At 44.4% G+C, this 24,486-nt stretch overlaps 2 long non-coding RNA genes across 3 annotated transcripts; one reads left to right on the forward strand and one right to left on the reverse strand.

Annotated features, from left to right (window-relative positions):
- Nucleotides 1–484: 484 nt before the first annotated feature.
- LOC137840563 (uncharacterized) lies at nucleotides 485–6,430 on the reverse strand. 2 transcript variants are annotated; one of them, XR_011087302.1, is made up of 4 exons: nucleotides 6,314–6,430; nucleotides 3,626–3,693; nucleotides 1,927–2,050; nucleotides 485–824 (listed from the first exon to the last, which is right to left on the reverse strand). It is a non-coding gene; the product is annotated as an uncharacterized lncRNA (long non-coding RNA). The 2 variants fall into 2 exon arrangements; XR_011087301.1 differs by having other exon boundaries at nucleotides 485–2,050.
- Nucleotides 6,431–6,451: 21 nt separating this feature from the next.
- Nucleotides 6,452–24,134, forward strand: LOC137840564 (uncharacterized). Its single transcript, XR_011087303.1, has 2 exons — nucleotides 6,452–6,578; nucleotides 23,666–24,134. It is a non-coding gene; the product is annotated as an uncharacterized lncRNA (long non-coding RNA).
- The last annotated feature ends 352 nt before the right edge of the window (nucleotides 24,135–24,486 follow it).

Here is a 24,486-nt window from a genome sequence, read left to right on the forward strand (position 1 = left end):
ATTGTTGATGACATCGTGTTGCGTCACCCTTTTCTTTCTTTATTTCTCAGTCACGTCTACTCTGGAGCTATAGATGTAGATAGCTAGTTTAATGTAACTAAGCGCTTTGTGCATGAATAAAATTAGCATGAACAGACCCTCATCATGGAAAATGCTCGAAGAAATGCATAAAAGCGACGATGAAAGAGAGACTGAGAAAGTGTGTGGCGAAGGATATCTAACGCTATTCCAATCGGACACTGAGGAGGAAGACTTCGATGGTTTCAGTGCACAGGAGGAAGATGAAGTTGGCTATTTTTTTCCTTTTACTGGTATGTTTTTTTTAACCAGCCCTGTGTTAGGTTACGGATTTTAGTTATTGATCTGACTCCAAATTGCGATCAACACTTAACACATAAATTGCTATGTCCTAATCCATACACTGGCGCACCTAACAATTTTGCAAGTTCGTTCTGTCAAAGAGAAGACCAGTAGATCAATCAGACCAAATTTACCAATTGTTTATTCCTGACAAAGCGCACTAATACAGGCCTGGGTCCCGGGTCCCTCACACTAAAACTCGTGCGTTTTTGTGACCACCAAAAGACGACACATTCTTCCGGGTTGCCCAGTTTTAAAGAAACACAATATGAATATTAAAGCATGCAAAATATTGTGAGATGATTGGTCGATGGCCATCTCCTCCCCGTGTCGGTGTTATCGCTGAGGTCAGGTGGTTGGATTTCCCCGCGAAGCCGGGCCACATAGACGTGCTGTTGTTCTCGTTCCTCAACGACCTTGAGGTGTTCTCGTCCGGTACTCCCTGTCTGGGCCTATATACAACACTTCAACGAAAACAAGTTCATGCAGTTTGCCTGCACATTCTTCGCCCCCCACCAATCCACACGAGCACTCCAATACTAGATATTAATATGATTATAAGTGTAACACAACCTTAAAAAAATACGTTTGCAAACTCCCGAAAGCACATTTCCTTTACCTGTTAGTGCTGTGCTACTGTGTTGCTGCTGTGTTACCGCCGTGTCTCAGTGACTTTTACCGGTATGTTTTTTTTTTAAAATCCAGCCCTATTAGTGCCGTGTTACTTCCGTGTTGCTGCGGTATTACCGCCGCGTCACAGGCAATGTTTGGAAAGAAATGTTACGGTATGTTATTAAAACTTTCAAAAGGCTTTCTGTGTACCGTCTTTCTTTGTAAATAACTCGCGTGCACAATTCCGTGTTGCTGCGTTATTACTGCTGCGTCACAGGCAGCGTTTAGAAAGACATTTTAAAGTATGTTATTAAAACTTTAAAAAGGCTTTCTGTGTACTGTCTTTCTTTGTAAATAACTTGTGCGTACGTGCGACTTATAGTCCGGTGCGGCTTGCATAAGAAAATTTTTTTAAATATTCCTGAATTTTAGCTAGTGCGGCTTATAGTCCGGTGCGGTTTCTAGTCTGAAAATTACGGTAAATGTAAAGCTTCAATACTATCCATTTGGTATCAATGTGACATCGATGCTCAAATTAGGATTGATTCCATTGATACTTGAATCGGGGGTCACTTCGCATCACTGCCCTGGTTGCTCCATTCTGCGGTCCCGCTGCTGTTTTTATGAATCAAGTGGTGCTTACTTTTTACTTTCTACATAATCACAAAATCCTGTATAAGCTGCGGTTGTTAAGGTGATAAGTCCTTTGATTCCGAAGTGTAGGGCAGGAAACAAAAAGAAAGACCAAATAAAAAATCCAAAATAAACAGAATGTGTAAATCAAAAAGCACATCATGTTTATGCAGTGTGAGACAGCATAACTGAGCCATCTGCATTCATGGTGTGTGAACCGAAGGAATATGTTAAAAATTGTGTTCAAAAAACAAATTGTCCATGAACTGAGATTTCACTGTACTGGGCTTATTTCCCCCCTGCTTCTAAGAACAAAATTACCTTTTTCTCGCACCCAGATGCGGGGGATCTTGCAGCTCGCTCTTGACAAATCACCTCTCTGTCACACGACTCACTCGGCAGCAGAATTGACTTCGTTTACACCACTATCATAGACTTGAATTTGCTATTTGGAACCACAAGAAATTCATTGATTATATTCAAATGAGTACATCTTCAAAATATTTACATTTAATTATAAGTGGGCATACATAATAAAGTGTCTTTTTTCCCACATAAAGTGTACAGTGTGTAAGATTTAAAGCAATACAGAAACTACTGATAAAATCTAGTGTTCCCTATTAATAATACTATTTGTCACAGTCATAACATAAGTTATAATATTTATAAGGATATATAAGACCACGACAATTATTGTTCTCCAATCAGGCATCAGCCACCAGAAACAAAATTAAAGCAGAGAGAGAATATTAAGAGTAAGTAATGTGAAGAATTGATAAGCCCTAAAATTAACTGACATGGAGAGGTATGCATATTAGTGAAGAAAAGCATAGCACTGCTGAAGTCACTGCGTGTGTGTGTGTGTGTGTCTGTGTGCGTGCGTGTGCGTGTGCGCATGTTCGTGCGGGAAAGAGCTTTTGTAGATGCAGACAGACAGACAGACAGAGACAGATGAAGACTCAGACTGAGCTGACAGGTATAATTGGAATCCAAATAGCTCAGATTGACATTGACTGATAGCATCTTCAACCTTCCTGGTGACACCCCTCCAAGTCTGTGTTACTTACCAAGATACATAGTGAAGGAATGAGGTCGAAATACAAAAAGTCCTGCCTCGCTACAAAAACAGATATGCTCAAACCTCATTGAATAAAGTACATAAGCAGACAAGTATATTCACATATTAAATAAATAAATAAAAGAAACATTTTAAGCATATAATTATACCTACACACCAAATCAATAAAGAAGACATAACTAGACATTTTTGCTAAGTGGTGATGAGAAAGGTTTTTATAACTTTATGTTCTGATATATTTTTGAGGACTTTGAAATAACAAATGACTTTTGATATATTGCCTAAATAGCTTAATGACCCTTAAGGAACTGTGGAATGCATGCCTGATGATTTTTCTATGAATCATGGACACAGCCAGAGTCGTCTTGACCGTTCAGTACTTGATTGTATCTTATGTTTTGACTAATGCTAGACGCACAAACTTTACATAGTCAGGTAAGAGCAATAGATTAATGATGTCACAGCCAAAAGCTAACATAAATTCGCACAAGATGACACAATTGGAAGAATGAGGTACGATAGTGTATGTCCAAGATTGGAGGAGAATGTTCACAGGAAGGTCACGTGGAGATAAAACCAGCAGGTGCCAGAAGGAGCCACCCGAGAACTCGGCCAAAGATGATCGCCAAGGCCGAGAGACGGGATGGAAGACAACAGCCCCCTCCACACACGCACGCACGCACGCACGCACGCACGCACGCACGCACGCACGCACGCACGCACGCACGCGCACACACACACACACACACACACACACACACACACACACACACACACACACACACACACACCAACAGCCCCCCACCTACACACCGAATCGCCCATAACCAGCACCACTCCCATGGAAGCAGACTCTCCTTCGAACTTGCCCCACCCCGAAGACTCATCGCCCATCAATCCCGGCCCACAATGTGCTACTGAATATAAAACTGATCTAACAACCTTGGACTTTGCCTTTTCTGAATGGAGACTTTCCGCTCTTGAAGGGCCCAGCGCTGTATTGTACTTTCCTGAAAACAGAGTTTTTTGAACAACAATTGTGATTGAACTCAACCAATCTGTCTAAGTCTAATTTCTGCTTCAGTGTCTTTGCATTTTCCTAAATCTGAAGAAATCAAACGAGCACGCAGTGAGTAAATTGGATAACAGATGATTGGCAAAGGCTTTTGCCGTGAGGCGCAGATAACGCGCTCCCTAAATTGTGGACAAAATCCAACAATAGCACTGTCAGTTTCTACCACTAAAATAGCAGTAAAGTCAGACAATACAATGCATGCTTCCAGAATTTGACCCTAGCCTGAAGCTATGAACTTACGTTGGTATGTGAACCTTGAGCATGTTTTAAAGGTTGTATAAGTATGTATACAGAATTCTCCAAGGATCCCTCTGTATTTGGTAATTTACATTTTACAGAGAGACGACTAGAGTAAGTCACACATTTGCCAGCATGATGTGGGTGTATGAAAGGTGACAAGTAGTTAGCATTCTGTTAGTGGGGTAGGGGGGGAGGCTATTGCTATGGCAACTGGGATAACACATACCGAGGCACTGTAGTCATCGAACCTAATTAGCCAGAAAGCTGACAAAGATGTTGATGCTGATAATATCTGGATGCCGAAGAAACAGAAGGTTTGAAAATGGAAACCTTAAACATTCTCCTCCTGTATTTTTTTAATTTTATTTTCATATCTTCATCATACATCTTCATTCTTCATACCTGTCAGTGCAGGCCCAACACAACACTAAACATTGATGTTATAAAATAGTTGGAAAGTAATTTTATGTTTTATTTTTTACAAGTGACTACTCATCCCCAAGAGGAGAGTTATTGAACAGTGCCCAAAAGAGTAGGCAAATACATATCTGGCTCTGGCAAACTAGTTCTTTGTTCAAAAATGTATTGTTGTCAATACATACTATGTACATTCGATCGCAGACCACTGGTAAATAAGGACCAGGACTTCTGTGTATTATCTGTGCTGTGCACAAATGAGTCGTAATTTGTTTACCCATTCAATTGAGCATGGCATATTTATAATCGATTTATAATTTTGTAGACTCAGATGAGATGGTGTGTAATCACCAGAACCGCTCTTTTGTTTACAACAGTTAGAGTCGTTACAGACCAATTTGAGGGGGAAATGACAGTTGAGGCAAAAACCTGCTTTTTACTGAGGAATCCCGCTTCATACTAATGTAACGAGGAGGGTGACATAAAAGGGGCCATCACAACACAGTTACATGCTGACCAGCTAGGCAGTGTTTTTTTCTTTAGTTAAAGTTAAAAGATAAAGTTAAAGTCCCAATGATCGTCACACGTGGTGAAATTTGTCTTCTGCATTTAACCCATCACCGTGTGATTTTGATCCACCCCCTGGGGGAGAGGGGAGCAGTGAGCAGCAGCGGTGCCGCGCTCGGGAATCATTTGGTGATCTAACCCTTAATGCTGAGTGCCAAGCAGGGAGGCAATGGGTCCCATTTTTATAGTCTTTGGTATGACCCGGTCGGGAAAGCATTTGTGGCTGGGCAATGTTTCTTCTTCAGAAAACAAGGGAAGCGTGGATTTAATTAAATAGTTATACATTTTTACTTAACCCCCCAAAGAAATGACACCAAATTCTATCCTGCAAAAACTGACGTAAAGCCAACCTCCTCACTAAGCATTGAATTTACGAGGTAGCTTGAATGCATCTTCAGTCATTTTTGCGAGGCAGCCTTTGATGGAAGAGTAGCGGCAACGATTTCGTAAGCAATACATTTTATACACTATTACTGAATGTTTTTCGGATATGGAATCGTTCAAGAACAACCTACGCATATAGCGTTAAGTTTCAGTCACATCAGAAACCTTATAACCGAAGAGGAGACGTCGTCCCTGTGTATTGTCTCTTTAATACAATAAATGACCAAAGCTGGGATCTTTGGAGAAGTGGCTGGCGCAAAGTCAGCCAGGGTGCTCTCTGTGCACGGCTCGTCGAAAAAGCAATATGAAATGCACAATCAATGCAATATTCATAGACTGTGTTGTTGGGTTTTTTGCAACTACTTTACTTCTGTAGGTAATACCACGTGAGGGGAGGACTCTGTAATATTGCATTGATTGTGCGTTTAAAGACCGCACTCCCACGCCTTGACGTTCAAGTGGACTTGGACTAAAAAACAACAAGAAAGCACTTTGTTGTTGAAAAAAGGTAATATCTCATCTTTAAAGGGGTTTCAATTTTTGGGAACAGCCAGTATGGATCAACAAATTCATCAACTGATCCATTTATAAGGTGCTCTGCATTTTAAGGCGCACTTTGGTTTTTGGAGTAAATTATAAGCCTTTAAGTGCACCCTATAGTGCGGAAAATACGGTACTTCATTTAAGTTGGTAATGCAGGTATGTAGAGCGGTCCTGATGGTGTAAGGAGACGATCACAGCTCGTCGAGGGTTGGGTTGTAACTGTATTGAAACTTCGACCTTTATAGATTTGTGAAGCGAACCTGAGCAATCTATTAGTATATAACATCAAAGAAAAATAACCTTCCGGATTAAAGACATCAAAGAGAAATGAAAGTCATCTGAGAGTATGGGGACATAAGACAATAGACATCGAAGACAAATGAAAGACATTACGCCTAACTCACACCGGGTGCGGAATGGCTGCGGTGCGGTGTCTCTGTGGAAGACCAGCGACTGCATCACACACCAGCGGCGATCAACTGCGTTACGTCTCCAGAAATCTCCGGCCCCGAGATCACAAGATCATGGCGGGGAGTGCACGATGAAGAGTTGAGTTGACGCAACAAAAAGAAAGTAAAACAGAGCTATTTGTGAACAATAGCCATCCTTTTGTTCACATTGATACGCTTATGGGACATTATTTCCGGCACATTGGCTCTTCTACCATGGGTAAGCAAGTTTTGTATAGTGTTATTTTGTCATGTGTTGTTTTGTCATGTTAAATTTATTTTGAGCCCGTTTTTTTGCCTTTTTGTCACGGAATGAGTGGAGCTGGGTGACCAAATGCAGCTTATTGAGGGAAAAGGGAGTTGGAAGGGAGGATGAGGGGAACAAACCAACAGAACCGGCAAACTAACATACGTAACTTTATGATCATGTTCGTCCTTCGCTTTCGAAGACGATCATGTGACTTCACAATGTCTTATGTGTGCGGAGATGGCTGATGAGGCCAATCCCTAGACGGAATGACCGGTTGCAGTGGGGCAGGTTAGGGTTGAGGGCTGGTTGGGTGGGAGAGAAGAATTGTCTTTTGTTTTGCGAAGCTGTCATTTCCATTCCGCTTCATGGATGCGTCGCTTTTCAAAGTCTGCAATGCCGTGCTTGGGCATCGGCCTCCCAGGTCTCTGGGTCCAGACCGCATCTTTTGAGACTGGCCTTTAGGGTGTCCTTGTACCGCTTCCGCTGGCCGCCACGAGAGCGCTTGCCAAGGTGTAGTTCACCGTACAGAAGCCTTTTTGGAAGGCGTTCGTCTGGCATGCGGCAGACATGACCAGCCCATCTCAGCTGGGAGCGCTTGAGGATAGCATAGATGCTTTTCATCTCTGCCCTGTGGAGGACCTCAGTGTCTGGGATCTTGTCCTGCCATCTGATGTTCAGTAGCTTCCTGAGGCATCTCATGTGGAAGGCATTGAGCTGCTTTGCATGTCGGCTGTAGACGGTCCATGTCTCACAGACATAGAGCAGGGAGGGGAGGACAACAGCACGGTAGACCTTGAGTTTGGTCTGCAGGCAGAGCCCTCTACGTTCCCAGACAGAGCTGCGGAGTCTGCCGAAGGCTGCACTCCCATGTGCCACCCTGTGCATGATTTCCTCATCTATATTGGCCATACGGGACAGGGTGCTGCCTAGGGAGATGAACTTTTCAGCTGCCTTGAGATGTTCACCATTCACGCTGATGAGGGGCTCATTGTAAAGGGCTCCAGGAGCAGGTTGGTACATCACCTCTGTCTTTTTTGTGCTGATGGTGAGGCCAAAGTCAGAGCATGCTGTGGCAAAGATGTCCATGCTCAGTTGCATTTCCATCTGGCTGGATGCATTGAGTGCACAGTCGTCTGGGAAGAGGAAGTCGTGGACTGTGGTCGTCTGCACTCTAGTTTTTGCCTGTAGTCTCCGTAAATTGAACAGCTTGCCATCGGTGCGGTACCGCAGGTCTATACCCACGTTCCTAAAACGGTATGCGTCTGTCAGCATGGCTGAGAACATCATGCTGAACAGAGTGGGTGCCAGAACACAGCCCTGCTTGACTCCGTTTTCCACCTGGAAGGGCTCAGAGTATGCACCGTTGTCTTGGACTCGTGCCTGCATTCCATCATGGAACTCGCGGACCATGTGGATAAAGATGTTGGGACAGCCAAACTTTGACATGATCCTCCAGAGCCCCTCACGGCAAACAGTGTCGAAGGCCTTCTTCAGATCTACAAAGGTGGATTACAGACCGACGTTCTGTTCACAACACTTCTCTTGGAGTTGGCGAGCAGCAAAGATCATGTCAACAGTTCCACAACCCTGCCTGAATCCGCACTGGCTCTCTGGGAGGAGGACTTCATGCTCAAGATGTTCTGTCAGACGGTTCAGCAGAATTCTGGCCAGGATCTTGCCTGCTACAGACAGCAGAGCAATGCCACGATGGTTGTTGCAGTCCTGCCGGTTGCCCTTTCGCTTGTATAGGTGGACGATGGAGGCATCTTTGAACTCCTGATGTAGCTTCCCTTGGCTCCACATGGTGCAAAAGAGGTTTGTCAGATGTTTGGTCAGGGGAGGTCCACAAGCTGAATAGAGTTCTGCTGGAATTGCGTCAGCGCCAGACGGACAGGCCAACTTGCAGAGAAACTAACCGAACAGAAAGACAAGACAAAATGACAAGAAACAAGAACAATCCGACAGGGAGTGACACGCAGACAGGACTTAAATACGAGACATGCAACGAGAGGCAGGTGAGGGTGATTACACTGATCATGGGCACACAGGAGGGGAGGGGCGAGCACACACGCGAACCGAAACTATGACAAAATGTACACACAATGGAATGACGAGTCGTGACACTTTTAAATGTCTGACTCATGCCAAGCTATGTATAGCTGAGATGGAAGGTCTGCATGTTGTAGATATGTGATGTTTTTTGTGAATTAAAAGAAAAAAAGAGTTAGCAGAACGGTTTCATTTTTAAATATATCGTATCCACCTCGTACGCCGATGCCGAATTTCCTGTCTGAGCCATGGAATTTCTTCAGCTTCATGAAAATACGCTTGTGGCGTCTGGAAGAAATAGAAGGTTTTATTTTGAAATATACCAGCTCTACCCTTGGATGCTGACGCCCGATTTCCTGTCCGAGCCATATAAAATGATGTGGCGGCTGTATCTGGCCCCCAGGCCTTGACTTTGACACCTATGATATCGAAGATATTAGAGCAATGAATTTGTTGTGCACCAAAACACAGTATAGTACAACCAGTTTAAAGTGCATCACATAGAATAAATAAAATTCAGGGGGCATGCGCTGAGGCCCGGGTGGAAGGTTCCCCGTAGCACTGACAGGATGGGCGGGACGGCTGCGGTGGGTCGGCCTTAACTGTGGCATGCGGCTCTCCTGACGCATTATATAGTGACATGTCGCGGCACTTTGGGCTGCTGGCCAGTGCCTGACTGAGCCACTGTTACTGCCACCAGCAAGCACGCAGCACCTCTGACAGACGACTGCGGTGGCAGAAGAGCATCCAGCGGAATGGGTGTGTCGCTGGTCTCTGTGAAGGTGTGCTGCAGTTATCCTTGGGAAACGGCAGGCAGTCGTTGGCCTCACGTCGTGGCATCAAGTCATTCTGGGTCACCAGTTGAAAGGTGATGATCACTGCCAGTCGAGAGTTGCATTGTTTATTGAAACTTTATTAAAACTTTGGACTTAATTATGTATCGATGAAGTGGATTTGAGCGATCCTAATGGTACAAGACATTAGAAAGAAATAATGTCAGTATGTGACTAAACGACATAAAAGACATCAAAGAGAATCGAAAGATATCAGAGAGCGTAGGGACAGTTCCTTTATGAACGTTGCTCTAAAAATACCTAATATTTGGAATGGGCGAATTTTCCTAAGAGTGTTAAGCATAAAGCAATTTATGAATCCATTCAATCCAATCCAAATGTGTGACTCAGGTAAAACCAAAAGACAGACAAGTTCACTAAAGTGCTGTGCAGTCCATTCAAAACACACAAATTCCCACACAAAGAATACAGAAAGTTCATAGTGGTCAGGCAATGTCAAGGAAAAAAAGTGTGTTTTCAGAAGTGATTAGAAACCAGTATCTAATATGGGAGACAGTGGGTTACACACGTTGGGAGCCACCAACCGAACACGTCTGTCGGACCTGTGTTTCAACCATGACGTGGGAACAACCAAGGGAGATTTATCGACACACCTTGAAAAATATCAGTGAGGTAGGATTCAGCAAGATCATTAAGAACTGTATTGGAAAAATATGTAAATGTATTCTAAAATAAATTGGGAGCCAGTGCAAAGTAGCTAGCACAGGCATAATATGCTTTCTCCTGAGTGTGCTAGTCAGCAGATGCGTAGCAGTGTTCTGCACAGCCAAAGGGCAGCCTGGCTAACATGAATGTGCAAATTTTGAAACTGGTGAAGATGTGAAATTGTGTCAGAGTTAAAAGAAAGAACAGGCTTGACCGTCATTAATAGTCACAACTAAAGGAAAGATGATTTTATTCCAGACTTAAATGCTTGCACCATTTTAAAATCCTAGTCAACACATGCATCTATACTGGTGACAAAAAGCCTCATATAATGTGTAAGGGTGTCAAAAAGTAATAGATGATTACGGACGCTACCAGGGCCAAAAAATATAATCTTACTGTTGTTACAACTGAGGACATTAAGGGCCATCCAGAATGTATTTGCTAGGCCAGGGGTGGGCAAACTTTTTGACTGGCGGGCCGAATTTGGTTCTAAATTTTGATCGGGGGGCCGAACCAGGAGCAGATGGATGTAGGTTTGTGGGTGGCATTAACGTAAAACTGTATCTGAAAGCTCAGCGCGCGAATTACGAGAATACTGACGTCACAGCCCACACTCGAAATTCGGCACTGATGGAAATAGAGCGTACACACACTTGTGAGTGTGCACCGAGCTTTCTGACACGGCTTCCGGGAGTAAATGCGCGGCGGGCACTTCCCCATCTAATTAGGAAACATACTAATTGCAGGGAAAATGACCCAAAAAAAGTTCAATAATACAATTTATTCAGGTTTGGCGGGCCGGATTAAACGGCCCCGTGGGCCGGATGTGGCCCGCGGGCCGTAGTTTGCCCATGTCTGAGCTAGGCTGTCAAATAAGTATTGAGCACAAGCACTGGGTATTTTATCTCCACTGGGAGGTTAATTTGAGAGTCGTCTGCATTAAATTAAAATAAGAAGCTATGATTTTTAATAACACCACCCATAGGGATCAAGTACAAAGAAAATAAGATAGGACCCAGAATGTATCCTTGGTGTACTCCATGTAAGAGGCGAGCATATGATGAATAAAATTCACAAAGCGAAACTTCTTTGGGATAAGTAAGGCTACTCTAGTACCTACCGTCAGGTTAATTCTCTGACTGAATATCTGTATAAAAGAAAAGGATCAGCAGACAAAACAAGTGAGGCAGAATATTGAGTTTTTTCGCGCGAGGAATGCATTCAGATTTACTGCAATCTGACTACACTAAAAATCTGTTTGCACTCTTCCCTCTTTTTATTTGGAATGCCCTACCCACAATGTGAGATGAGCCCCTAAGGCAGGGGTGTCAAACTCATTTTGGTCTGGGGGCCGCATACAACTTAATTGGATCTCAAGGGGGCCAGACCAGTAAACTTATTCCAAAATTACATAGAACTAACAATAAGTCCACTTTTTTTCTTTGTATTAGTGCAAAGAAGAAGACATCAATTATAAAAATCTTTATATGAAATGAATTGTCCCTTTTACTAAATATATTATGAACAACCTAAGAGTTTTTAAGAAAAGTATGTGCAATTTCAACAACACTTTTACTCACTTTAACATTTATTCAAGTGCATTATGCATAAAAATTGATCATTGTACAATGTTGCAAAACATCTGTTCGCAGTTTTGTGGAACTTAAAAACACTGTCCTGCATGTTAAACTACATCAAACACATACAAATTTAGAAATTATTTAAACTTATCTAAATTATGTATTATTTATTTCCACATCTGGGAAGCAATTCTGAACACATGAACTGACTCCACACACTTGAAATCTTAAGTGGCAGTTCTTTTAAACAGACATTTGATGAAGTAAATTTTCCTATTCCTTGTTAATGCATAAAATGTATACATGTACAAAAAACTCACATAACATATATGGCATGCATAAGAAATAATGCAAAGAAAACTGACAAGAAAACTGACTAACACTGACTTTTCCAGCAATTACAACAGCAAATATTCAGAGCTGTTTATTTTTATAGTGCAATGTTGAAAGCAGCATTCCATAGGATTTAGTCTTGCTCAATATTTGCCCCTGAAACTTGGCATCTTTTAGCCTGCACAAGTCCATCAATATCAGGCATCATATCCTGAGAAGCAGCCAGTTTCAGAATCTCATTTAAATGCTTATGTGTGAGCTTTGAGCGAAGCTTTGTTTTATTAATGTTCATTACTGAGAAGACCTGCTCACAAATGTAGGTAATCCCAAACATGGACAAAATTTTTGCAGCCAGTGCTGTCAATTTAGGATAGCCTGGTAGGAGATACTTGTAAAATGTTTCCAAGCCCACAGAAGCAAATTTGTCCTTCAATTCTACATCACACTGCAAATCAATGATTTCAAGTTGCATTTCAACAGGCACATCAGAAGCTCTGACAGTGAATGGTGAGGGAAAAATTGCAAATTCTGTCTCAAGTTCGCTAAAGACCTGAAATCGCTTCTCAAACTCCCTCAGCAACCCTGAAATCTTGTCTTTGTACTGCGTCACTTCAGGATTAACGCTTGCCGCGCACACATCTCTGAGACAGGGAAAATGAGCAGGGTCACCGCTTGCCATCTGCGTCTCCCATAACGCAAGCTTCAACTTGAATGCACATATGCTGTCATAATACTGTGTTACAATTTTTTTGCGTCCTTGCAACATTTTGTTCAGATTATTCAAGTGCTCTGTAATCCATCCATCCATCCATTTTCTGAACCGCTTAGTCCCCACGGGGGTCGCGGGCGTGCTGGAGCCTATCCCAGCCGTCATCGGGCAGTAGGCGGGGGACACCCTGAACTGGTTGCCAGCCAATCGCAGGGCACACAGAGACAGACAACCAATCGCACTCACACTCACACCTAGGGACAATTTGGAGTCTTCAATCGGCCTACCAAGCATGTTTTTGGAATGTGGGAGGAAACCGGAGTGCCCGGAGAAAACCCACGCGGGCCCGGGGAGAACATGCAAACTCCACACAGGGAGGGCCGGAGGTGGAATCGAACCCGCACCCTCCTAACTGTGAGGCGGACGTGCTACCCAGTGCGCCACCGAGCCGCTGCTCTGTAATATCAACCTTAAATGCAAGATCCTGCAGCCAAAGTGGGCAAGTTAATTCCTTAACAGGTTTTCCTTTTTTCTCCATGAATTGTCCGATTTCCCCACGTAGATCAAAGAAGCGCTTCAGCACAGCACCTCTGCTTAACCATCTTACTTCAGTGTGGTATGGCAGACCATGGGTAATGTTACAGCCACTGAGAAAGTTGTCAAACTGACGATGATTGAGACCTCTGGCTCAGATGAAATTAACAGTTCACCTCCATGACGTGATCCATTTTTAGCGACTTGCAACATAATGCCTCCTGATGCAAAATGCAATGAAATGTCCAAAAATCACCTCTTCCATTTGCGGCTTGTACTTTCTCTCTGAACTTTGTCACAACACCTGCCTTTTTCCCGATCATTGACGGCGCACCATCAGTAGCCAGGCTTACGGCGCGGGACCAGTCCGCCCCGACTCTGTCCAGCGCTCTAACAACGGAGCGGAAAATGTCATCAGCTGTTGTGGTGTCGGTCGTAGGCACCAACTCGAGAAACTCTTCTGTGACAGTCAAAGTCTCGTCAACTCCACGAATGAATATGGCCAGTTGAGCAACGTCCGTAACATCAGTACTCTCATCAATTGCAATGGAAAATGCCAAGCTAATATTGGCAAACGCTTGTCGCTTCACAGGACACACGATTTCGGCAGCCTTCAGCATACAGTTTTTGACGAACTCCCCGACACAGTACGGCTTTGACCGTAGTGCTATTTGGCTAGCAATTACGTAGCTGGCCTTCACCGCAGCATCACTGACCTCTCGGCTCCGGGTGAAAACAGATTGCTGTTTCCTCAGACCCACCAGCATTTCATTTACCTTTTGTTTTCTCAGTTCTCCGTGCAAGCTGTTGTATTTTCCTCCATGCTGAGTTTCATAGTGGTGCCGAATATTGTATTCCTTAAGCACCGAAACTTGCTGCATGCACATCAGGCACACAAGTTTCCCATTCACCTCCGTGAACATATAGGAAGAGGTCCATTTTTCTTGAAAAATCCGACACTCTGTGTCCACTTTTCTCTTTTTTGACAAAGACATTTCACTAAAGAGGGTGCCAGTGTCAACAGAAATAGCGGGTAAAGCGATAGAACTGACTAAAACAGCGCCCCCAGCGGACAATATAGGAACTGCAAATTTTAATGAAAACTAAGTTTATTCTCCTTTAATAATGCAGATTTAACCTGCGGGCCAGACTGAACCCACCGGCGGGCCGGTCCCGGCCCGCGGGCCGTACGTTTGACACCCCTGCCTTAAGGGGAGGGGAGAAGGTGTGGGCTTTGTCTCATAAGAAAAGAAACGAGAATGCAAGGACAAAATGTTATGTGAAACAAGAAGTCACAGACAAGATGTTATGAGAAAAGAATGCAAGGACAAAATGTTATGTGCAGACATCAACAAAATAGTTTGAGCTATCAACAACTTTCTTGGATTCCCAGAGGTATAGAAGGTAAGGAAGTTCCAGACAGCATCGTTTGACGTGTTGTTTTTCACAATCCGTCTGGTGGACGTCTGCAAAGCGAAACAGCAAGCATTCTGTGCAATAATATTATTAATAAGTACTCATTAGCGAACGCATGATAACATATATATACAATTTATCTAACAATTCCCCCCTGTTTATCATAAGTTCCCGGAGACCAACTTATCACCCATATGGCCACTTCAAAAGATTTTCAGCCAAGGGATCACATTTCGCAAGAACTAACTTACACTAGGGAGGAAATTGAGTCTTAATCGTCAAAGCCAGGGTCAGGAAACAAATCGGACAGGTTTACCACAATAGATTCGCTGACCGGGTCGTCACTAGAGAAAGAACCCCCGTCGATCGAAAGGTCATCCCTTTGGAGCAACGGAAAAGTCTCAGCTCAGCTGGTGGAGAGATAACAGTTGTAATTAGCCTGTTAATTAAGGATCGGAGACAAGGAATGCAACAACATCCACACAGGGTCAAAAAGGCAGAGAAAACGGCAATGGAGACCAGGGCAGAGGAAACCAGGGTGCGGTACTTTCCGAACACGTTCAAACAGTCGGTCCAAACCTCTGTGTTCACCCCACTGTGTTCCTTCATCCTCCCATTCAAGGTCCGCAGGCCCTCAAGGGCCCGGGACAGGCTTCCGTCGGCTGCAGTATTATTTGGAATAAATGTGCAACATTGCTCACCAAACATGGCACAGACACCGCCCTCTTTTGAGAGTAGCATGTCAAGGGCCATTCGATTCTGGAAAGCCATGAGGGAGGTAGCGGCCAGTTGGGAGTGGACCGCCTTGAAACCCGCCTCGGTCAAGTTTCCAAGCCTCTGCACGTTGTAATGGATGTAGTTAATCCTATCAACATTTTTGTTAAGAGTACACCACCAACACAGGGCGGATTCAAAACCAGCTGCTATCTGATTCACCAGCTTATACTCATCCGGTACTCGTCTAGGAACACCAATGGCATCTATATAAGTTTGATCAGCCGCGCCCTGCCATTCGGCGCTTCGCTTCGTTCTCGGCCAGAATTCGGGCACTACGGAGTTAGCAAAAGATGTTAGATCATAAGAGGACATTGGTATCAAATGAACAGGAAACAACAGGGTTACCAAAGCGCAAATTCCAGAGCTGATTAAAGGCAACCTATCATAAAGTTTGTTACTATTACACCAAAACCAAATATCACTACGAGCAATGGGCAAAAAAGGGGCAGTGACATTGGTCATGGACCCACACCATGGAGCAGGTAGGGCGCCGAGCTTCTCACCGGTACCAGGTAATCTAATGCATGTAAAATTACCCTTAGCTACATCGGAAAAAAAAAAGGGGTTTACGTTTTGTCATAGAGACAACAGGGTAAACCTTATCCCATTTAAAACAATCATGAGTGGGTGAAATGGACGAGTTTAACATTAAAACAACAGCACACCTAGGAACTATATTTGCAGGTATAATTCTCAAAAGAGGTCTTGGACCCATACATGCAATGCAACTGGTGTTAGCCATCTTTGCGGCTTGCTCAACCATAAGAAGCCAGTTGTTGGTTTGACCGCTTATTCCCGTGGAGGCTAAAAAATAGCTGTCTACATCAGTGAGGAGCACACTTGTGATTTTTGCTCCTGCTGACAGGGTGTAATTATTTATAACGGGACGGTCTTCGATCGACATTGTTTTGTTAATGCAAATAGCAATAGGAAAGTGAGGATCAATTCCAGAGGACCAAGCCCACAGTTAAAAACCCCAACAGGAAGTGTTAAACAAGGTTGCATTTGGAGGACGAATTTGACCATCAGTGAGTGTAAGAGTCAAAAGGAGGCTTGTGCCCTGATTCTTCAAAGTTACTCGTCTAGCAAAGAACACAGCCTCTTCAGTGGAACCAGAGGGCCAATAATCTTGCGTTTGTGTGGTGACAAGGGTGCCCCAGTCGGTGCTAACCGGGTGGCCAGTTAAATACCACCAATATCCGAGCCATTCACCCACAGTAGTGGGGTGACCATTTTGAAAACCTTTCAAACTTTTCAAAGGTAAAATAATAGAAGAAGACGTATTAGGAGCCACAGTAAACATCAATGAATTATTGTAACTCCAGGACAAAAGCCATGGCACGCAAGTTGGAACGTGGACGGTTTCTGGAGTACAAACAACATGATCAAAAGGGGATTTTGTGTTGCGCTTATGTCTAGGAATTTTTCCCCATGAGCCATATTGATTAGAATCAGTGTTGGTAGTTGCCTGAGAGAAGAATGTTCGAGGCTCATGGTACTCTACCAATAAAATAAAATAACCCCCGGAAAAAAAAATAACAATAACATAAACCAGCAAAAGCAACCAAAAGCACATGGTAGACTTTGCGCAGGCTACAGCCCAATTAAAGTACTTTACGAATGACTCTCTAATGCTCATGTTTTGGATCTCCTCAGAGTCAACACCCTGAGCTTCGGGTTGGTGTCTTGGAATAGGCTTCTCCTAGCTTTCGTGTCAACCCTGGATCTTGGCACCAGGATCAGGCACTATTACCAGACTTTGCTCACCTTCCGTACTTAAATGTAAAAAACAAATAAATGCAGAAAAAACAATATTCTTTCCCTTCACATTTATGTAATTGGATATAAACCATATGTATTGTCTGAAACGGATACAATGGAGGCGGGAACTTTCCTCTCTGAGGTCTTAAATTTTCTTGTGGGTTATGTTTAGCACAGATCAAACACGCTCTGCAAAAGTGTTGTGAAAAAGCTGCAAACCCGTATGTTGTATAAATAGCCTCAACTTGTTTCACCATACGCCCCGCCGAGACATGGGTGACCCCATGACTTGAAATAGCAGCCCATCTTCTTTTTGTTTAGTTCGGCCAATGTCTGTGTAATTTGCTCTACATTGGAATTTTAGTTTTATCCTGCCCAATAGTTGGTCAATTTGTATTTGTAATGGCACCCCGTTATATTCCAATGGACGGCCCTGGAGATTAAAAGGACTCCAGATGCCTTTAACGCTTGCCCAATGTTTGGTTAAGGATGCCATGAAAACCTGTTGTACTTCATCACCTCAAATTATAGGAAGCAATGAGTTGTTTCATTTGGGGTACAAAGACGGAAAGGATGGTTCGCTTTGCCGTGCCGCAACATCTGTCTTTGTAATTTGATCATTTTTCTCATCTTCATTCATCACATTCTCAGCTGTGGTTCTTAAGCGAACTCGCGCTGACACTGTGTCATTATCTTCCTGTCTGTGCAACAGCAAGTTCTTTTTTATCTTTTGTTCGTCTTCCTTATCTTTCAATTTTCCTCTCATCTGGGAAAATGAGAATGTAATTTTGCTTTTTAATTTTTTATTTTAAGTCTTGCAAAATTGCTATACTGCACCGAGATAAACTGTTAAATATATCTTTAAAAACAAACAAAAACAACCTATGCTCCTCCAGAGACTCTTCAAAATGGGACCCAAAATGTCAGATTACAAATCAAACCTCCTAAATTTAACATCTGCAATCATAATTTAATTTTATCCAGTTCTACAATGTATGTTTTCTCTTACTCTCACATTTTTATGAGGGTTGGGCACTCTCCTCGTCGGACGAGTTTCTGCCCACAACCGTCATATTATTCTATGATTTCTCATTTTTACATTTAACAATGCAAATCTGATAAACCATTGTCTAGCACACCGTTTTCGTGCACCGATTTAACACAATTCCAACCTTTATAACGAACTGATACACAAAGACAAACATACACAGAAACAAACACACGGGCCCACAACATAGACATGACAATCTTCCCAGCTGATAACAAGGGTGGGGGGAGCAACTGAAGTGCGGAGAGCCTCGCCACCGCCACGTCGCATAATGCAACCCCCCACCTCTGTCCAAAATATGCATTTGTCAAGATATTTTATATTTTCGGTGTCGACCCCTTCCATTAATTTCCAATCTTTGCATTTTAATTCATGTCGAGGTAGCGACTTTTGTTTGCTATTTGATTTTCCCATGGTTTATTTTTCTAAATTTAGGAGTTGGCAATTCGAATGGCACCTACAGTGTCCTAAAAGCCAATTTAATTCACAGGACAGTGGTTTAATGTTTGATGTGTGGTGAGTCTCCTTTCACCTTCCCGGAGGAAGCGGAGAGTCCTTGCCTCTGCGTCCACACAAAGCCACTGTTTACAATCCTGTGTGTTTATATAGAGGAGAGCTCTACTGAGATCACTCTCAGTCAAACCAAACACACACACACACACACACACACACACACACACACAATGCGCACTCTTATCATCTCACAGGCAAGCAGGGGAGTCCGCCCTCCCGTGAATTTTAACAAACTCTTTAAGTTAGGAGGCCCCACGAAACCTCAGCGGAATTTAACTGCTCTGAACACCTGTACTTCTATTAGAAAACAGAGGAGTCCGCCCTCCCATGGAATTTAATTGAATAAGTCAGGGGACTCCATCATCCCAGCGGAATTTAACTGTTTCTAATTGCACTTGACAGGGTCTAGAATTGTCAAGGTTTTAAGTGACCTCTTGTCACTGCACATTCATTCTTTTTAACAGACTCAATATTCATACTCACAGTCTGCCGGTTCTTTTCCTCGGATGATCTCGTCAACCACTCCGGTGTCCAGCCGACTTGATCGAGACAGCCCCGTGAAAAGGGTTTCTTTATATGCCTTGGCCAAGGACTTGTCCTGTGTCGAAAAAGTCAGCCAGACCCCTTCTGGTCTGTAGAGATCCCGGACGAGCCCCCAATTTCTGTCAGGTTAATTTTCTGACTGAATATCTGTATAAAAGAAAAGGATCAGCAGACAAAACAAGTGAGGCAGAATATTGAGTTTTTTCTCGCAAGGAGTGCATTCAGATTTACTGCAATCTGACTACACTAAAAATCTGTTTGCACTCTTCGCTCTTTTTATTTGGAATGCCCTACCCACAATGTGAGACTAGCCCCTAAGGGGAGGGGAGAAGGCGTGGGCTTTGTCTCATAAGAAAAGAAACGAGAATGCAAGGACAAAATGTTATGTGAAACAGGAAGTCACAGACAAGATGTTATGAGAAAAGAATGCAAGGACAAAATGTTATGTGCAGACATCAACAAAATAGTTTGAGCTATCAACAACTTTCTTGGATTCCCAGAGGTATAGAAGGTCAGGAAGTTCCAGACAGCATCGTTTGACGTGTTGTTTTTCACAATCCGTCTGGTGGACGTCTGCAAGGCGAAACAGCAAGCATTCTGTGCAGTAATATTATTACCGTATTTGCCGGTGTACAGGTCGACTCGGTGTATAAGTCGACCCCCTAAAATTCGACGGAAATTTACGATTTTATGATATATCCTTTGTATAAGTCGAGCTCAATCGTTGCATTATATTAAACTTCAAAATTCAATATGCGAAATTTATTGACGAAATGTGTTCAAATTCCGGGAGGCCGTGCGCATGCGGCTGTTTATAAGCACCGCGGAGGAGATCGCGGCCGGCGAGCTCGCGCACGCCGCCCGGCACCAACGGGAGGCCGGAAATAGCTCCAAGCCGAGCGGATCGGCACTTTATAAGCACCGCGGAGGAGATCGCGGCGCCTCATTCGACTTCCAGCGGCCGGCGAGCTCGCGCACCCGCCCGGCACATCCGGGAGGCCGTGCGCATGCGCCAAGTGGCCGAAAATAGCCCCCGCCGAGCGGATCGGCTGTTTATAAGCACCGCGGAGGAGATCGCGGCGCCTCATTCGACTTCCAGCGGCCGGCGAGCTCGCGCACCCGGCCGGCACATCCGGGAGGCCGTGCGCACGCGCCAAGTGGCCGAAAATAGCCCCCGCCGAGCGGATCGGCTGTTTAGAAGCACCGCGGAGGAGATCGCGGCGCCTCATTCGACTTCCAGCGGCCGGCGAGCTCGCGCACCCGCCCGGCACATCCGGGAGGCCGTGCGCACGCGCCAAGTGGCCGAAAATAGCCCCCGCCGAGCGGATCGGCTGTTTATAAGCACCGCGGAGGAGATCGCTGAGCCTCATTCGACCTCCAGCGGGCCGCGCACTCGCGCACGCCGCCCGGCACATCCGGGAGCCCGTGCGCACGCGCCGAGTGGCCGAAAATAGCCTCCGCCGAGCGGATCGGCTGTTTATAAGCACCGCGGAGGAGATCGCGGCGCCTCATTCGACTTCCAGCGGCCGGCGAGCTCGCGCACCCGCCCGGCACATCCGGGAGGCCGTGCGCACGCGCCAAGTGGCCGAAAATAGCCCCCGCCGAGCGGATCGGCTGTTTATAAGCACCGCGGAGGAGATCGCGGCGCCTCATTCAACTTCCAGCGGCCGGCGAGCTCGCGCACCCGCCCGGCACATCCGGGAGGCCGTGCGCACGCGCCAAGTGGCCGAAAATAGCCCCCGCCGAGCGGATCGGCTGTTTATAAGCACCGCGGAGGAGATCGCGGCGCCTCATTCGACTTCCAGCGGGCCGCGCACTCGCGCACGCCGCCCGGTTCAAATTTTCTAAGTGCAACGCACAATGAGATGCATGAGAAACGGCCTTGGTTACCATCACATTTGAAGCGATGAATACAAAGTTAAACTTTATGACTCGGTGTATAAGTCGAGGTCGATTTTTTTCGGTCGATTTTGGATCGAAAAAGGTCGACCAATACACCGGCAAATACGGTAATAAGTACTCATTAGAGAACGCATGATAACATATATATACAATTTATCCAACACCTACCACTCCTTTTCACATAATTCTCCAGATGGAAGGTTATAATAGCCATGTCAAAGCATGGTGAGCGATCTAAAAGATTAACAGAAACAGTGTTTTCAATGTCTATGGGAATAAGTGGGTCATTAAAACCCTCAAAAGATCTTATTATGTGCACTGGAGGGGTTTAAAACCAGACTGAGAGATCACAAGGACACGATTAACATTTAAAAAGGACTGAAGTTACTCAAGGACTTTTCTAGTATTACAGAATTTTCTTTCAGCTCCTCCCGTTAGGGGTCGCCACAGCAGATTGATCGTTTCCAACTTACTCTGTCCTCTGTATCTTCCGCTGACACCAACCACCTGTATGTCCTCCCGCACCATATACAAAAACTTCCTCTTTGACCTCCCTCTTACCTCTTGGCTTGTGTGGCTCCATCTTCAGCATACTTCTCTGTATATACCCCAGGTCTCTCCTCAGCACATGTCCAAACCATCTCAATCCCACCTCTGACTTTGTCTCAAAAACATCCCAGCTGAGCTGTCCATCTGATATACCGTATTTTCTGACTATAAACTGCATTTTTTTTTCATAGTTTGGGTGGGGGTGTGTGACTTATACTGAGGAGCGACTTCTATGTGAATTTTTTCACAAATTTTCAAAATAAAAAAAGAAAAGGTGAAACCGCGATAAACGAACCGCGATGTAGCAAGGGATTATTGTAATTTGAATTTTAACTGACGTCAGCGTCGCTGCGCGGCGGTTGTGTACATAAGGGACAAAGATTCAATCACGGGATGACGAAGATGACGAAGAGCCCCACGTACTACCAGCATCATTAGCGGCTTTGTTTGTAAGTGACACGGAGAACGAAGAGTTTGAAGGATTTAATGATTTGGAGTGACACAGAAGGTTTGAAAAACTATTATGGGTTCTACGCACGTCCGGTCCTACTCTACGGAGCTCTCTTTCACCTCCGTAGATGGAAGTTGGGGGCCGGCGCTTGGCCGGGTGGCTGTCCAGGGACGGTGGATGGGGCTCGGACATGGCTTTTACGCATGCCCGGTCCTACTCTACGGAGCTCTCTTTCACCTCCGAGGATGGAAGTCGGGGGCTGGCGCTCGGCCGGGTGGCTGTCCAGGGACGGTGGATGGGGCTCGGACATGGCTTTGACGCACGCCCGGTCCTATTCTATGGAGCTCTCTTCCACCTCCATGGCTTGAAGTGCCACCTCCGGGGATGGAAGTCCACGCCGCCACACGCCTGGAAGTCGACGCCGGTGCTTGGGGCCGTGTGGCGGTGAACTATTTATGTTATAGTTATTTGATATATTTTATTTCGTGTAGCAACTTGTATATGTTTTTATCGTTACAGTTCAGTAGTTGTTGGCTCGTTGAACTTTTGTTTTGTTAAAATAAGAACCGTTTACCAAACCCACGTCTTTCTTTGTACTTTGTTAACGCTACAATATAGTTATATACTAGATCTGTGGAATAACGACGATGCTGACGTCAGGGCGCACGCGCGGCGTTGTTGACAAAGGACGAGAAATTTGATCGATGGATTTAATGATTTGGAGTGACACAGATGCTTTGATAATATTAATGCTTATATAATAGTTATTTGATATATAATTTATATATCGTTATATGGGCCTGTGGAATATTTTGAAGTGCAAGCGCCGTCAGCTGTGCGCACCCGGCCGGCATTGTTGACATAAAGGACGATCGATGGATTTAATGATTTGGAGTGACACAGATGGTTTGAAAATATTATTGCTTATATAATAGTTATTTGATATATAATATATATATCGTTAGATGGGCCTGTGGAATATTTTGAAGTGCAACCGCCGTCAGCAGCGCGCACCCGGCCGGCATTGTTGATATAAAGGACGATCAATGGATTTAATGAATTGGAGTGACACAGATGGTTTTATAAGCGTGTTATTTATGTAATAGTTATTTGAATAACTCTGAATGTTACGTCAGGCCCGTTCTCAGGTCTTCGTTTGTGTTTATGTCACGTTAGCATACCTATCGTTTAGCCTGTTGTTGGTCGTTCATGCCTGTTATTGGTGTTGGATTTTGTCGAATAAATTTCCCCCAAAATGCGACTTATACTCTGGAGCGACTTATATATGTTTTTTTCACGTTATTGTGCATTTTATGGCTAATGCGACCTATATTCCGGAGCGACTTTTAATTCCAAAAATACGGTATATGTTCATTCCTAATGATGTCAGTTGTCAGGATCGGAGTGGAAAAGGAGCAGGGCGGCCATGAGTCCGGCGTCGCTGAAGCAAGATCCGATGGCGGCTGCGAAGCCCATGGCGCTGGAACATGCTCGGACGACGGACGTGGATCGGGCGTCGCAGCGGGAGGAAGATCCAAGCGCTGGTCGCTGTGATGGTCGGATCATTGTTGTCTTGTTGCTGTCATTGTTAATGTCATGAGGTCTTTTGTCTCACGTCTCTGTTCAGTTTCTGTTCTTGGGTTTGTTAGTAAGTTTTGTCAGTTTACCGTGTCTGTTAGTTTGTTTTCGTCAATAAACCCTGGTCCAAGCTGCACTTGGTCGCCCTGCTACATCCGTTCGTGACAGTATTTCAGAAATGAAAGGAAGTTTAGAAAATATTAAGAACAGTTTTTTTTTTTACAAAGCAGCCACTGACACTGGCTCAAACCTATTAAAACAGGAATCTGAATTGTTTCAAATATTTGTTTCTGTTGTGGTGGAAGTAAGAAACGTCTTTACTCTGACTGCCAACAAGTGAGACAAGACACAAATAAACAAAGCAACAAAGAACATACTGCGTATAAACCCACCACCACCAACCACCCACACGCACGCACGCACAAACACTCACAGAAAGATCCACTCCTGGGGCCAATTAGTCAAATATCTTCATTTTTCTTGTCAGTGTTCAATGATCAGGATAATGTTATTGGCAATAATGAAATGGCAATAATGGAGGTTTTGGCACACAGGTCTTACGCACCCTCTCAGTGGATTCGGGAAGGAAACGCAAAACAAGGGTGTCATTATCTGTTTCAATTACAGTTGAAA

The sequence above is a fragment of the Syngnathus scovelli genome, chromosome 8, assembly GCF_024217435.2.
Source record: "Syngnathus scovelli strain Florida chromosome 8, RoL_Ssco_1.2, whole genome shotgun sequence".
Taxonomy (NCBI): domain Eukaryota; kingdom Metazoa; phylum Chordata; class Actinopteri; order Syngnathiformes; family Syngnathidae; genus Syngnathus; species Syngnathus scovelli.